The sequence below is a fragment of the Sebastes fasciatus genome, chromosome 16, assembly GCF_043250625.1.
Source record: "Sebastes fasciatus isolate fSebFas1 chromosome 16, fSebFas1.pri, whole genome shotgun sequence".
NCBI lineage: Eukaryota > Metazoa > Chordata > Actinopteri > Perciformes > Sebastidae > Sebastes > Sebastes fasciatus.
Window position 1 is genome coordinate 28,523,925 of NC_133810.1, and position 16,412 is coordinate 28,540,336.

Genomic DNA, 16,412 nt, shown 5'->3' on the forward strand with positions numbered 1-16,412 from the left:
TGTTGTGTTTGGACCTGCTATGTTTGGTTCACTCATGAAAACAGAGCAGACGGACACATTCAGAGTTCACATGTAGTCAGTTTCAGTAGTATGGGGGAACTGCTCTGTGGATGATTCAGTGTTGCCTCTCAAGCACGCCTAGAAAGCAAATAAACACAGCACATTGCAGGGTTTCCATAGGTCTTCCATTAGCTTCGCTTCTTTACTCTTTTTACTTTTACTGTTACTTCAATGTACAAATCTGTTACATTCATAAACTGAAATAATTTAACACATTTTGGTTGTTAGCATGCTGTCTTGATAGGACATTTTGTATTGCTGAAAGTGTTATTTTTCTCCTTCACAGACATCCTACAGCATTGCACTGGTTATTTGAATCAGGTATTTTGCAGCATAAAGACGCATTTTGTTTTTATTTTAGTGTGGGTGTAGGTCAACTTTAAACAAAATACTAATAGAGTGCTGAATATGGGAGAGTAGCTCACAAAGTCCACAGATGACATCAGCTACCTGACGAACAGCACCATCTTGTGGCCTCATTGTGTTACTATAACTACCTTCCAGAAACCTCCGGGAACACAAGCTGGTGTTCAGCTGTACTGTGAAACCCAGTTTTACCAGATATTTCACACAAGACCGATTTGGTTGGAGTCACAGAGTTTGGTGGTGGTAGTGGTGGTGGTGTTCACTTAGCTGGTGATATTAATGCCAACAAGGCCAACTGGGTCTTTGTATCTGGTGCTGTCTGTGTTAGGTCACCGAGGCAGGCCCAGATGCTGTTCATCCATGAACCCTCTTTAAGGACTATAGGTGAGTGTCCACACAGTGACACCCATGATGAGCTAAGTTCATAAGATACTGCATTTTTATACAACACGTCAAGTGTTTCCCACCAGTGGAGAATGAATTTGTGGCGGGTGACCCCCTGCACAGGGAGGGTCATGTGCTGCTGAAGCATTGCATTCACACTCAAAATGTCTCTAAGCATGATGTTCATTTAGTAAATTATGGTCCCATTTAGAGTCAAATAGACCATAAAGCCGGGGATGCTTTAGGGCATGGCTACCTTGTGATTGACAGATTGCTACCACGGTGGTGTCCGGTCTGGGCGTCTGATTCACTTAGCAACACTTATTTCTTCAGCACCGTCTTTGGATGACCGCAGGACCTGAAATGAAAAGACAAAGAAGACCCAGAAGAACCCGAGGATGCAAACCGAGATGAAGCCCTGTTTAACAAATGGTAACTTGAAGAAGTAAAATGTCTCCATATATACTTTATGTTTCCAAATATACTTTTTACATATTGAAACTTATTAACTATGCAAAAATATGCTTCCACACATGATGAAAAAGCTCTCAACTTTTATTTGTAGGGTTTTATACCAGGTACTTTTGACAAAATAAGTAGATTCCTCCACAAGTGTTTCCCAAACGTTTTCACATCAGACACTCAAGCACAAAAAAACCCCCAATTAATTATGGCCCCATTTCAGCAATTAATGTGATAATTACACTCGAGTTTGACAGGTTAAAATGTCTCACATCCAAGTGATTGTAACATAATTTTCCTTGATTGACTCAAACAACTTAAAAAGCCATCCCTTATTTCTATGCAAATTGATGACTCAAAAACAATTTAGTGTCTTTATCATGAATTAAAAGACCGTTATGCACACATTACTACAAAACAAAACACAAATGTCCCCTTCCATCGGTCTTCTTTCTCCAGTTCCTAATTATATCATTTAATACAGTTTGAATTTAAAGTAGTTATTTCATCAGCAAGTCATCCCTAAACTAGGCCGTAAAAAGGGGAGTAAAAAGATGAGACTTCACTCCTGCTGAGACGGTCCATGAGTCACAACACCACCAAGGCATCTATCTGTGTCTCCCTGAGCTGGGACTTGTTCATTGATCGAGATCTTTTATTTTTGACCTTATTTCTTTGTGGTCAAAGAGAGATAGCTTGTTCTTCACTCAATCTTGGATGATTTTGTAGTTATATATTATATTTATGGAGTCAACATCACACCTAATGTGTGATTTAATTGTGATTCTTTCATGCAGCTTTCTGAGTGAAAAAATGATTACTGATATCCACAATGATCTCAGAAGATGTTGTACAGCTAATACAGTGACAATACACAAATGCACAGTCTCTCCCTTAATAAACCTCAGTGAGTTCTATTCTGTAGGTTTTTTTAAGACTAGAAAAATAAAACAAACCATTTTAACAGCCTGTTTTTGCAGCCCGTTGGAGCGTATACTGAGATTAGTGGTAAACTGTCAGTGAGGAGGGTGCAGATTGTTTGCAGCGAGCCTGTTCATATTAGATTTGAGCACAGACCATTTATCAAGTGCACAAAAACCTGCTGCACTCGATTACCTTGTCTTCTAGCGGTGCCACACAATCTGTCCCACAGTGTGTGATTTTAACTTAATTGTTATAGGTTTTCTTGCTTTAAATTGTCGTTTTCTAACAAACATTTAACCAAATCAATAGCCATAGTGTGACCTCTTTAATATATTCTTTCCCACACATTTAATTTTGCATGTCAAAAACAGATATTACCAATTTTCTTAAAAATGGGGCAAAAATGATCCACGAGATGTTCCACTAGAGGGAGCTGCTTGTACATCTGTGCAGCACTGAATGTGCCTCCCATCAATCTAACTGGGTTTACACCATCAGCAGCAGCATGTCTGCACTGTAGTGTAGTCAGCTCTGGTTGCAAGATGATAAGGCTTATATTTCTGAGGTGGTGAGATACAGTAAATCTAACGGATAAGGTATCAATATACAAAAACCCCACTGTTCCTGCAAGACAGTAAATGCGCAATTTGTGCAAATTTTTCTTTATTTCAACGCACAGTAGGTGTTTTATTCATTTATAGAAAAATAAATGCCTTTTGGAATGAATCTGTTTTTACAGATTGAATGTACACTGGCTGAAATTCCTTCAAGAGCCATAATGGATTGATGAATTGTTCAGGACAATAACTTTTACAACATGGCCGCCTGTTTTAATTATTTCCAGACATGTACAGACAAATCTATGTGGCCATAGTATACACAATATACTATAATAATATACACAGTTCTCATGAAGTCAGTAAGCATTATCACCACACTGTGTTCACTCACTGCGATGTGTAGATCGCAAAAAAGATTCATTTTATGAGCTCCAATACAATTAAAATTGAGGTATTTTTCATTTCTGCCTATATTTTCATCCAAATGGGTCTGAAAGCTTCCACAATCTGGTTTTGGTCTGACATAATGAACGTAATAGTTTCAAGAAGCAGTTTGAATCTAACATTATGAGAGGTGCAATTCCCCTGTGCCTAGTATAGGAGACACTGTAGGTATGTTGTGGAAGGGCTGCCACACCTGTTGTAGTTTCTGATTATTCTCCACCTGGAAATGCTCTCAAGCAACATGTGAGTGAAACCATGACGTTATCATGTGATTCATGTTAATGGCTCGTCTGCTGATCTGCACGCCAAGAAAATGGGTGTAATAACTCACCAAGCTGTCTGTGTCCCTATAGAGATGGTATATACTCATCCTGTGAGCTCAGTGAGTCACTTTGCACCATATTGGCACCACAGCTCCTCACTGCCCTGGTTTCATTCTGTCGAATTATTATATAATTTTAAACTGGAACAGCAGGGTGACCTCCAGCAACTAGTTTAGGGAGAGAGAGAGATAAGAAAAGGGATGGGAGAGAGAGAGGGGGGAACAGAAATAGCACAGGTGTCCTTGGGAGATGACTCAAAAAAGTGGTCGGGGGATATAAATATCCTTTTGTAGGTCGCACTGACCAAACTATAACCCACTAGGTACCGGTGGCTGTTGACTGCAGCTGCGAAACTTTCTTCTTTGTTGGTCAAATACAGCTTAGGTTGACTTTGGAAGTTTGGGGACAAACGTGACATAACGTAACATAGCAAGATGAGGATGGCATCTTGTAATGACTTGCAAATTTCTACATCTAAGGATTGAATTGAGTCAGAATAGTCGAGTTTGTATGGTCGCTGCATCTTTAAAGTTAGTCAACCTGTCGCTTCAGATCAGTTCAGTCATCAACATCTCTGCCATTGCAATGGTTGATTTATACTAAGTGTGGAAGGAAAAGAGGGGGGCTATTTAATTCAGAAAACAGAGGGAATTCTTTCGCTTTTCTCCATTCAACAGGTCCCCTCCATTTGTCTTTGTGCTTTTTGTGCATTTAAAGACTTATCAAAGTGTCACAAACAGTTTGAACTATAACATTTCTGTGAGACAAATGAGGAGTGAAGCTCATCTGCGATGGCAAAGAAAGATTTCCACGCTGGCCAAATTTGGAAGAGGACTTGCTATCAGAGCATCAGAGGTGTTGCTAATAATAAGGAAACAAACCCAGCAGGGCAGCCTTATAGGGAGGGAGCACATCTGCTAAAATAAAGTAGCATGTAAAGATGAATTATGCTCTTGGAAAAAAAGGTTCAGATCTAAAGTAATCTATCCAGTGGTAATCAGTAAACTTTATGGGGCTACAACTGTAGAAGCTACAGGAGTTGATTGTGAATTGTGCTTCTTTCAGCTTGTGTCTGTCGCCGCGTCAGACACTTTATTTAAGGTCAGCGCAGAGACCCCCTCCACTAACCCGAGATTGGAGTCATGCGATTCAGATTTAAGGCTGGGAATATCAGTCACATTGTGTTGGGTGGGGGGGGGAGGTCGGGATAATAGAGATCATGTCCACCCGGCTGTGAAGCTATACAGTCACACCAACTTTAGCCCCCCAACTCAGTGCACACACTAATGATGACCCCACCCCACCGGGTCCCGTCTATAGTGAGCAGACAGAGAGGGGGTTTAGCTCAAACTGCTGCAATCTGCAGAAAGCACTGTGCTGGACACACTCTGGCAGCCAGTGGCAGCCTTATATCCTTGCACTCAGCTCTTTCCCTTTGTCATGGTGGATTGTGGATGAGCTCTCTGCTGGGGTGTGGGTCTGTGAGCAGGGGTGGGGTCTGGGGCCGGGGGCGTAAACAGGTTGTGTGTGTGTGTGTGTGCGCGCTAGCACACATACCCACAGCTCAAATGAGTAATTTTTGGAGCCCTAAACACTACTGTACACATCTGGACAGAGAGCCTGATGTGTGTTTACACTGTACCCTTCAGGAAGTAAAATGTAAATCCACCTGAACTTGAGTTTTTCCAATTTTAAAAAGGAGAGGTTGTACCAGACCGACATAAATCAATGTAAAGTCTTTTCAAGAGTAAAGGTTTTTAATTCGTTTTGCTCAGATGATGTTTTTTTTTTTTTTTTCATTAGATAAATAAGATAAACAAAATGTCAGATGTGAATTAAAATCAGTCTCACTGAATAGTAATTGAGGTAAATATCAGATTAAAATATGTAAAAAGTCATTTTATCAGAATGTATCATGATACATGTAGGTACCAGCGACTAACTGAAATATACAGTTGAGTATTGTCAGCATAACATACAATAGCAGTAATAGCTATCCTCCACCTTTTGAGTGTTTTCAATGTTTGGATTTAAAGTGGTGTTTTAACTGCGTAATGTCTTCTTATGTGGGAGGGTCACATCAGTGAATGCAATGATAGAGAGTTGAAAGTCAACATGGACTTATAGTGTGTGATATTTCTACAAAATTTCAATTAATAACTTACAAGTTAACAGAACTGACAATTATTTTCAACAATAGGGCTTCATTAGTGTTAAGCTCTCCAAGTTACCAACTGATTCAGGGCTGGTTTAAGGCATAGACCATATAGGTGGTCGCTTTTCACCCTAAAAAAAAAATGTAATTACATAATGCCAGGGGGCGCTCCAAAGCCGAATTTCGCACGCGGCACGAAAAGGGCTAGAGCCGACCCTAAACTGATTGAATGTAGGAGAATAGCCTTGTTACATACTCTAATTGCATATGACAGTAAAAATGAGTCAACAACAAAATCCAAAAACTTCAGTTAAAATCATGTAAAAATATTATTTAACCTTAAAGGTAGGGTCGACGATGTTGGAAAGCTAGCATAATTTGAAAGTAGCATCGCCTCAGGAGATCCGTCTGAACCGACCCCCTCCCCTCGGGGCTCCTTCCAAGGCAACACCCATCACACACATGCACGAGCACCGCCGCATTGTAACTACTTCACAGACACAGAGCGGAGAGAGGACCTCAACTCAACACCACTACCTCATGACAAGTAACCGCGGCAGTGCTACTGCAGGGCTGAGTTTTCTCTTCCATTCTCCGGTAAACGTGTGGCGGCGACGCGCTTTGAGTTCAGGCTGGTGCACGCCAAGGGTAGAGTACGGGCAGGGAGGCAGGGAGGCAGGGAGGCATCTGATTGGTTCTTTCGAAGCGGACCGGGAGGCAGTGAGTGGTAGACGTTTTTACAGGATTTTAGCAGCTACAGATGACGGCTCTTTTCCGGTCCTTCTTCAGAGCTCATCAGTAATGGATCGCTGTCAGGGTGTAAAGACCATTTCAACCAATATAACAAATAGTGTAGACTGGAGAACATCGTCAACCCTGCCTTTAACTTAACCAGTGTTGTTTCTCTAAGAGCATTTCTCCCTTTTTAGGGATGCCCTGGTCACAGTTTCACACATTCACATGCCCACAACAACCACAATCTGATCTGTTGGCCACTGAGTAGCACTGCTGGAGCAGTTGGCGGTTAATGGCCTCGCTCAACAGCCCCACATCAGAGACATGGCCTCATTTTATTTTCGTTATCAAGCTTTTCTTTCATAAGTCTAGCTGATACGGCTTAAAATGTAAGACAACAGTATTCTCTTTGAGGTACAAGGTCCCCTTTCAAACTGTCCCTCACCTTAGTTCAGCCGTCCATCAACCCCGCTGAAATAAGTCTGTTGAGTCAGGTGCTTAGTGCAATACACATTTTTGAGCAGTGACAAATTTGCTCAAATGTGTTGATAGTGCAAATCAATAGCATGCCATTGATGCTATAGCTGCTCTAGTCGGAAATTTCCTGCCCACTCTGAAAGCTTCAACTACAATAATACTCTCACAGCAAAAAATGCAAAACACTGGAACCACACTAACACAACAGAGCTTTTTCATTACCACTAACTGCTCAGAATGAGTAGCATGCTATTTTCTAAACTGCTCAGCCCTGCCGACGAGACCCATCATCCCATAAAGCCCTCGCCACCACCACTTTGTTGGTTCAGCACCACCCATGCTCACAGATACACACCCTATAGAGAGAGAGAGAGACACAGTGCAGACAGAGGACGCAAAGACACAGATATAGGCTAATTTAGGTGTTGGGAGTTTGGGTGCCTGTCTTCAGACCACCAGCATGAATGAGTCCCTCTCTGGATCTTTTCTAACTCAACTGCAATAACCATCAAATCACTGCTCACATTTACTATGCCGTGCAACAGAGAAAAGCTCCTGGTCCCTGGCATGAGGACCTTCCAGGGCGGCTTTATGAATAACCCAGATCTTGGCGACTTGCTCGATGTCACACACCAACCAGGTGCTGCATAGTGTCTCAGGAATAATTTAGTGCAACGGCAGTTCTCAGAGATAAAATGCCAAAACGAATGGAGGGAAAACCTGAAAAAAAGACATCAAGATTGTGGTGTTTTTCATTTCTAGAAATAATTTGTGACTCAATAAAAAGTGCTGATATGGGTGAGATCTTTGAATGGATCCCTATAAAGTAATCCTGTAGTATGGCTATAGTAGGATATATGTATTTGTATAAACTACTAGGGACAATTACTGTTTTTAATGACATTGATGAGTTGAATCCAAGGAGGAGACACCATATATACTGTATATATTAGGGCTGTCAATTGCTTAAAATATTTAATCACGATTAATTGCACATTTTTTATCTGTTGAAAATGTACCTTAAAGTGAGATTTGTCAAGTTTAATACTATGCTTGCTTTGTGCAAATGTATACATTTATTATTTGAAATCAATTAACAACACAAAACAATGACAAATATTGTCCAGAAACCCTCACAGGAACTGAATTTAACATAAAAAACATATGCTCAAATCATAACATGTCAAACTGCAGCCCAACAGGCAACAACAGCTGTCAGTGTGTCAGTGTGCTGACTTGACTATGACTTGCCCCAAACTGCATGTGATTATCATAAAGTGGGCATGTCTGTAAAGGGGAGACTCGTGGGTACCCATAGAACCCGTTTTCATTAACATATCTGAAGGTCAGAGGTCAAGGGACCCCTTTGAAAATGGCCATGATAATTTTTCCTGGACAAAATGTAGCTTAAGTTTGGGGCGTTATTTAGCCTCCTTTGCGACAAGCTAGTATGACATGGTTGGTATCAATGGATTCCTTAGGTTTTCTAGTTTCATATGATGTCAGTATCTTATTATATATATATTCTATTTTTAATATATCCTGTATCCACCAGTTACAAAGGAGATAGAGAATTTGAAGCTGAGGACCAGTGATGGGCTGCAACCCCATGTGGATTGAAGGTGATGCATTCAATGTTAATCTGAATTTTTTCCATGCTTGCATTTTGTGGCATTTCCTCATTAAATTCATTGACTGTTTGCAAGCAAAAAAAAACGGTCAGTGTGTCAGTGTGCTGACTTGACTGTGATTTGCCCAAAACTGCATGTGATTATCATAAAGTGGGCATGTCTGTTAAGGGGAGACTCGTGGGTACCCATAGAATCCATTTTCATTCACATATCTGGAGGTCAGAGGTCAAGGGACCCCTTTGAAAATGGCCATGACAGTTTTCCCTTGCCAAAAATGTAGCGTACGTTGGGGGTGTTATTTAGCCTCCTTTCTGTCAAGCTAGTATGACATGATTGGTACCAATGGATTCCCTCGGGTTTTGTAGTTTCATGTGACACCAGTCTCTTCCCTCTAGCTTTAAAACTGAGCCTGTTACAACATAAAAAGTTGTGGTCAGAGGTCAAGGGACCCCTTTGAAAATGGCCATGACAGTTTTTCCCTGGACAAAATTTAGCTTGAGTTTGGGGCATTATTTAGCCTCCTTTGCGACAAGCTAGTATGACATGGTTGGTACCAATGGATTCCTTAGGTTTTTTAGTTTCATATGATGTCAGTATTGTGTTAACTTTGACAGCCCTATATATATATATTCCCTTTTTAATATATCCTGTATCCACCAGTTACAAAGGAGATGCTCAAATGGTCTGCAAACCCCATGTGGATGGAAGGTGATGCATTCAAAGTAAATCCGAATTTTTGCCATGCTTTCATTGTGTAGCATTTCCTCATCAAATTCAATGACTGTTTGCAAGCAAAAAAAGGCTTGTCTTGAGATACAAAACTGTGAATGTGAACATTTCAGTTTTAGCACCAGGGACAGCACCAGATATAGAGAGAGCAGGAGCAGCAGAGCATCTTCTCTTCTCAGCAGTTATTGTTGAGAATATACTGAAAAAAACATGTGACTGTGAAGGGTCAGCACCCACCCACACACCAACACACCCACCTCCACCACCCCCCTACGCACACCCCTACCTACCTACCACCACCACCACCACCACCACCACGTCCACTGTTGTCTTTCTTCTCCCTGTTGAACGGGAGTCCAGGCAGCAGGCAGTGGGAGTGAGTGAGGTTAACGGACGGACCCTTCTCTGGATGCTCGGCGGCTGCGGTGGGGGGGAAGAAGAAGAAGAAGAAGAAGCTGCTGCGGATATCCGTCTCATTACCTGCCTCTGAAACCTTGAAAACGGGCTCTTCTCGTCGTTTTTCTTCTTCCCCCGCTTGTGTGTGAAAGCGAAATATAAACGCCTGGTTTCGTAACGCGGTGCACCTCCGCTAGTAGCAGCAGCGGAGGAAAAAAGAGCCGTTTTTTCTCCTCGAGGATGCGGATTTAACGGTTATCTGCGTTACCTGGGAGATTTAACCGTTAGAATTTGAACGTTACCTGGGAAATTAAACCGTTAGAATTTGAATTTAGTGGCTCGTGGGCGGTTGCTAAGGGAGATACTGTTCATGTCTGGTGAGATATCACACACGGTGACTCGGTAGTTATATTAATATATCTACAGCCTCTGTAACAGAAGACTAAATAAAGGGTAAGTTATCTTTTTATTTATATTTATCACCACCATCACCACCAGTTAGCTAATAACAAAGCTAGAGAGAGATAGGAGAGGAGAGTCTGTGGTGATATTCAGGTGCTAGCCACTGCTACTAGCATCCAAAAGCCAACAGATAACGTTATTTGTATGGCAGCTAATGCCATTTTTTTGAAAACTCTGAAAGAGATGCTACTTCAAATAAACTCATAAATAATTCTGGTTTGTTAGCTGCCTGATTGAGAAGTGTATCATGGTCGTTATTGGGGGAACCATCCCTCTGCATGTCTGACTCTCTTGCCTTTGTTTGAACTGATGTCAGCCACATTTTATCTGCGTGTCTTCTGTCTCTGTCCAACCAGCCAGCCAGCCAGCCTGTGGATCTTTTCATTCAACATCTGCTTATTAAACCAACCCAGCTTGGTTAACCTGCCCGTTAACCAGGTTATCATTGCATTGATTAATATGTTGGTATATAGTGCTGGCATCTTGTTTAAGCTGCAGCTTTTCGACATAGTGGGCTGTGTGGCTATGTTATGATAGGACTGAGATTTATACTGCGTGCCTGGCCTAGACTGTGAGTCATAGCAAGGGATGCATCAGGTAAAAGTATGTCCTACAAGCAAAAGATCATTGAAAACAAAGGCCAGTGAACACAGTCAATCAGGCGTTTTGAGAGGATAACTCCTAATTTACAGATATAGAGATCTGACATCTGCTGGCTACCACGTGTAGAAGAAGCATGTTTCATGGCCCAGAGAAATCAGCCCATTGATAAAATGGGAAAAGAAAAGAAAAACACATGGGGGACGGGCGTGCATAGTAATTCAGTTAAAAAGCATCATATTGGATGATTAAAATTAGATTGTTTTTTTGTCTACAATAGATGGCAGGTATCACCCATCATTATTGGTGATGAAGGGTTATATTCTAGGATTATTCTCTGATGATTTTTCTGAAATATATAGGAGAAATCAGAAAAAGAGAGCTGAAACACTGTTGGAAAATACTGGGGATGCATTTTGAGAGAATAAACTCCTAATTTTGCAGCTATTGAGATCTGACATTTGCCGGTTACCACGTGTAGAGAACCATGTTTTATGGCCCAGATACATCAGCCCATTGATAAATAACTGTTATTGTGACAGAAAAGAAAAAAACACATGGGCGATGGGCGTGCATAGTAATTCAATTAAAAAGCATCATTATTGATGAACCATTTGAGTTTTTAGTTTTTTTGTCTACAATAGATGACTGGCCTAGACTGTGAGTCATAGCAAGGGATGCATCAGGTAAAAGTATGTCCTACAAGCAGAAGATCATTGAAAACAAAGGCCAGTGAACACGTTGTTTTGAAAAGTGCAAGTCTATCAGTCATTTTGAGAGGATAGCTCCTAATTTTGCAGATATTGAGATCTGACATCTGCTGGCTACCACGTGTAGAAGCATGTTTCATGACCCAGAGACATCAGTCCAGTTTTTTTTGGCTACAATAGATGGTATCACCCATGATTAAGAGTAGTTATTGGTGATGAAGGGTTATATTCTAGGATGGTCAATTATATTTTGATGGTTTTCTGAAATATGTAGGAGCTGGAACACTGTTGGAAAATCCTGTACAGTAGTTAAGGGGTATAACATTGGCTATGGCCAAGTGGGAAAGCCCCTCTTACATGCAAAGGGTTGACCAACTTGTATCAGTGATGGCATACTCTTCTTGGCTGTAACACCTAATAGTGGGCCAGGGAATGGTTAGATGTTTTTTCAAGGACACTTTTGGTTAATTAAAAAGCATCATTATTGATTGATTTGAATTGTTTTTGTCTACAATAGATGGCAGGTATCACCCATGATTAAGAGTAGTTATTGGTGATGAAGGGTTATATTCTAGGATGGTCACTTCTTATTTGATGGTTTTCTGAAATCTATAGAAGAAATAAGAAAAAGACAATTGAAACACTGTTGGAAAATACTGTATAGTAGTTAAGGGGTAGAGGGATAACATTGGCTATGACCAAGTGGGAAAGCCCCTCTTACATGCAAAGGGTTGACCAACTTGCATCAGTAAAAAACATCTTCTTGGCTATAACACCTAATAGTGGGCCAGGGAATGGTTAGATGTTTTTCAAGGACACTTTTGGTAAGAGCTTTTGTTGTTTTGTGGAACTAAACCCAATGGCCTCTCCATTACAGGATGGCCATTATTCTCCTATGTAAGTGGTTCCCAATACAACACACATCAGGTTTTCAGCCCACTTTATATTCAGTGACTGATTTACACATTGATTGCAAACTGAATGCAATAAATTGCAGTTGTCTAGAAGGTGGGATCGAAAGCTAGGGGTTCATTCTGTTATGTTGATAATGCCTCCTCATTCTCCCCCTATACCTCCTCCATTCCTGTTTGGCCAAGAAAGTGGTTTATATGGAAGACTAGATTTGACAGAATTATATCAATACATTTTTAAATATAGATATATGTATAACTTTGACATCTAAATAAGCAATTAAAACAATTACCTAATCATTTTAGCAATTAGGTACGATTGTTTTCTGTTTACCCATGTCTATTGCTTCCCTTTATTTCTTTCTATACATTCTTAGTGACTCCTGTTTAGCAATTTCCCACTTGGAATCTTTTTTTTTCGTACTAGGTTTTGCGGAATGGCTCTTTTTCATTAATTTTATTATTTAGCAGCAAGATATCACCACTGTGATAAGAACTATCACCTTGGATTTTAGCTACGATATTCTGCAGCTTGTATGTTTTCTTTTTCTGAGGGGGGTCGTATTAAAGCCAAAAGGTAATTCCAAAAATGTATAATATTACTAATATTATTAGGCAAGCTTGAGTAAAAAAAATAGTAGATGCCAATTTATTTTGGACAGATTGAATTTTTCAAATATATCACAAATCAGCCATTTTTAATTGCTGTATAGAACACATGTAGGCTATGTAAACTTTAAATTCTAGTAATTAAAAGAGCTAATGTATCTGGTTACTCTAAAGACAGCCAATAAAGGATTCATTCATTGAATAGATATGTTAGATTTACACAAAATTCCCCACAGAGTAGCCGGGCCTGGTTTCATTAAGTTTGGAATGGTACCACCAGAGGGCGACATGATGACTTTCCTCCTCCTGTTCACCTTGTTGTAATGGTGCTCATGGAGTGTTGCCTGTAGGCAGCATTAGGGGTACAGTTAAAGCAGGCCACAAACAGTACGTTTAATAATTTATGACGTCCCTTAGGAGCTGTGGCTGAAATCTAGCCGCAGAGGCCTGCTGTGATATGACTAAACACCAAATGGGGAGATTACAAGGAAAATAACATTGTGTAATTGTGCATGAAAACAAACAGTGTGCTTGGAATAATTTATCAACAATTGTGCAGTTCTTATGTCTCTTTCATGGCTTACCCAGACATCAGCCATGAGGAGCCTTCCTTCAGATTTTTATGGACAATCTGCCAAACACACATGGGACTGAATCTTCCTGTGAGGAGTAATACAAATACATTTGATTGTATTTGATAAACTTGCAGATTTATCAGATATATATCCAAATTAGAAGCTCATGGCGCCATCCATGGAACTGAGTCTTGTTGTTGTTGATGTTAATTATACACGCTGGTCGATTCAAATACTTCATCAGTACTTCAATCAGAACACATATTTATGAGTTTAAAAAGTGTCTTTTCATATTTATGGAGTTACTCATACTCACTTACTGCAGGATGTGTGTTGCTGTGATTGAAGTTCTCTCTGTTATATAATTAGGAAATGCTTATTGATCCAGTTAGCACTGCATAGTATTTCCAGGAAGAACATATCCCGAAACAAACCAGATAAATGCACCAACATCCTTTTTTATCAGACTGTATAGTGTGTTTGTTGATAATTCTTGCCTCCTAGTCAGATCATACCTTGTTATTGTGTTCATGGCCACAGGTTGAGATGATAGACGGATGAGATACGGCTGTTAGGTGGCTGGCTAGATGAACAGCATTCAACAATGGAATGGGGCTGTGAATGTGGGCCCCCCATAGTGCTGATTCTCAAAATCCCTCTTGAACAAGCTTTTTTTTTTAGTTCCTGCTATTCACACTTTCATTGTGCTGCAGTGAACCATATCACTAACCCAGCGTACGCCTTGTGTAAATAAATAGTGCTGCTTTCTGATGTGCAGTTCTTCATTTAACATTTTGTTTTGTGGAGTACAGTGCAAAGTTGATATTGGCAGTTATTTTCCGCATTTATTTATCCAGTCTTTCACACCGGTTGTGTCAGATGTAAACCCCCTGAAAGCGATACTGTTGTCATGTGTGCCCTGTATTGTGAGGCCAGAGTGACATTGATGAGGACTTGAGGTTGAATTGCTTGTTTTTTTTATCTGCTGCCATAAAATGAACAATTGAAGAGGCACTTGACTCTCCATCCTTAACCGTGTGAGAGCTACCGTTGAACAGAAAATAGACACAGCTTTGGAAAAAGAAAATGCATATAATAAAAAAAGGTTAATAGGTTTTACTATTCTGTAAAAACAAGTTGGATCAATTCAGATAGGTTTGTCAAGATAAGACTAATAAAATTGGCATTCTGGAGACACATCTAAGGTTTTTTTCAGTCACTAGACCATACCAGTTTATTTTCAGAATTTTAAAAAGTAGGTCATCAGCATGAATATCTTTAAAACAGAGCGAGGCAGTACAGTATGTAGATCATCAAAATAACCCCCATAAAAACAAATTTTGTACAATATAAGATTTATTTTAAAACCAACTGAGGCCAAATAAACTGTCCTGAACAACTATGTCATCTGCTTAAATATGCATTTAGTTTTTTAGATAGCTGTATCATTAATATAAATGGCAAATTATCTTGCATCTATAATTTAACAGCAGCCAATGAGTAAAGTAGATCAAAAGTTATTTTAGGGCTTTTAATAGCATTTACATTCCATAGAAAAACATAGTTGGCATGCAGTTTTTTGCTCATACTACAGGCTACACATGCATACTCATGTCCAGCTTTCCATGATAATTATTATAACTGTAGTGCACTGGTTGGAATCACAAACACAGCTAAATGCTCAATAGTTCAGGGAGAGGGCAGTCCTCTCATCTCCTCTATTTTTACTAATGGCAAAAAAGTAGAGGGGGACAAAGAATAAGGGCATTACAGGGGCACAACATGGCAGCAGCCAGGAGCTGGACATAGCCACACGGCCATCTGGGAGGCATGCTTGGTTTTTCAAATTGTATTTACAGTATGGCACCTCATGTACTATTACAGCTATTGACAATATGCTCCTAATAAATAAATCCACCTTTTTTTAAGGATTAGGTCATTGGATGGACTTTGTTTTACATTCAGTGCCTCTTGCGTGGGCAGATTTTTCATGCAGAGGCAGAAATTCTGAACAGTTGTTGCACACACCCCCTCATGAATCTGAAAGATGAATATCTCACTGCCAATTCAATATGGAGCGATGCCAATCAATTCTAACATTTCTGATTTTGACCTGGGCCAGCTTACCTTATCTTTACACGACCACTATAGACAACATCTGGCTGGTGATTTGAATTACGCCTCAGACCTTTAATGCATGCTATCCTCCAGTCTAATCCCAATGTTTCCTGTTTTAGTCTACTGTTAAACTGGCAACCAAATGAACATTTTATCAAATTGTTGAAGTAGTCATTGAGTGGACATTGATAAACTGTATGAAACTCCAGCAGACAGGCAAGGTAAAGCTAAAAGAACATAAAACTCTTGCATATTGCACCTTTTTTTAAGGTCTAGCGAAAGAAAAGAAAAACGAAACCAAAAATATAAAGCACCTCGGATGCAAAGGTTAAAAACATCCCACACATGCACAGACTGTTGCTGTTGGGGCGTTAGGATTTGTAGAGAACAACAGATGGTTTGAGTGAGCCATTCGATCAAACCTGCATCAGCATCACTGCACACAGTAGCGGACCTGTAGGCATGCTGACAGTGCTTCCGCTTGCTCTTGGTCTTGTGTGTTTTAAAATGGCAAGAATCAATCCACGGTGGATTAGCCTGATCTGCATGAATATTTCATTCACTGATGTTTTTAATTTGGATTTCTGGCAGCCCGGATATTGATGCTGCCACTGTGACTTCCAGCCAAATGTACTTCAAAGCGCAGGCTAAGCTCGGGACTCATTCAGCCACAGGAGCAGCAGCCACAATAACTTTTGCCTTGCTTTGTCCAAGCTGTGGCAGATCTGAAGCTAAATGGGATATAAAGTATTGCTATTATAAATAGGCTAATGCTTGGGTG

General features: G+C 40.2%; 1 protein-coding gene and 1 long non-coding RNA gene across 6 annotated transcripts in view; one reads left to right on the forward strand and one right to left on the reverse strand.

The window, feature by feature from the left end:
- Window position 1: 1 nt before the first annotated feature.
- LOC141753193 (uncharacterized) lies at window positions 2-9,685 on the reverse strand. Of its 2 annotated transcripts, none has more exons than XR_012590411.1 (3): window positions 9,554-9,685; window positions 1,067-1,168; window positions 2-138 (listed from the first exon to the last, which is right to left on the reverse strand). It is a non-coding gene; the product is annotated as an uncharacterized LOC141753193 (long non-coding RNA). The 2 variants fall into 2 exon arrangements; XR_012590410.1 differs by having other exon boundaries at window positions 9,541-9,650.
- A 216-nt stretch (window positions 9,686-9,901) lies between these two features.
- sptbn2 (spectrin, beta, non-erythrocytic 2) overlaps window positions 9,902-16,412 on the forward strand; it is a 48,200-nt gene continuing 41,689 nt past the window's right edge. For 2 of the 4 annotated variants that reach the window (XM_074611624.1, XM_074611628.1), the window contains exon 1: window positions 9,963-10,099. The gene's annotated coding sequence lies outside the window, so the exon portion shown is untranslated. Of the gene's footprint in view, window positions 10,100-16,412 lie in introns of all 4 variants that reach the window. The other 2 variants (XM_074611626.1, XM_074611625.1) reach the window with 2 other exon arrangements.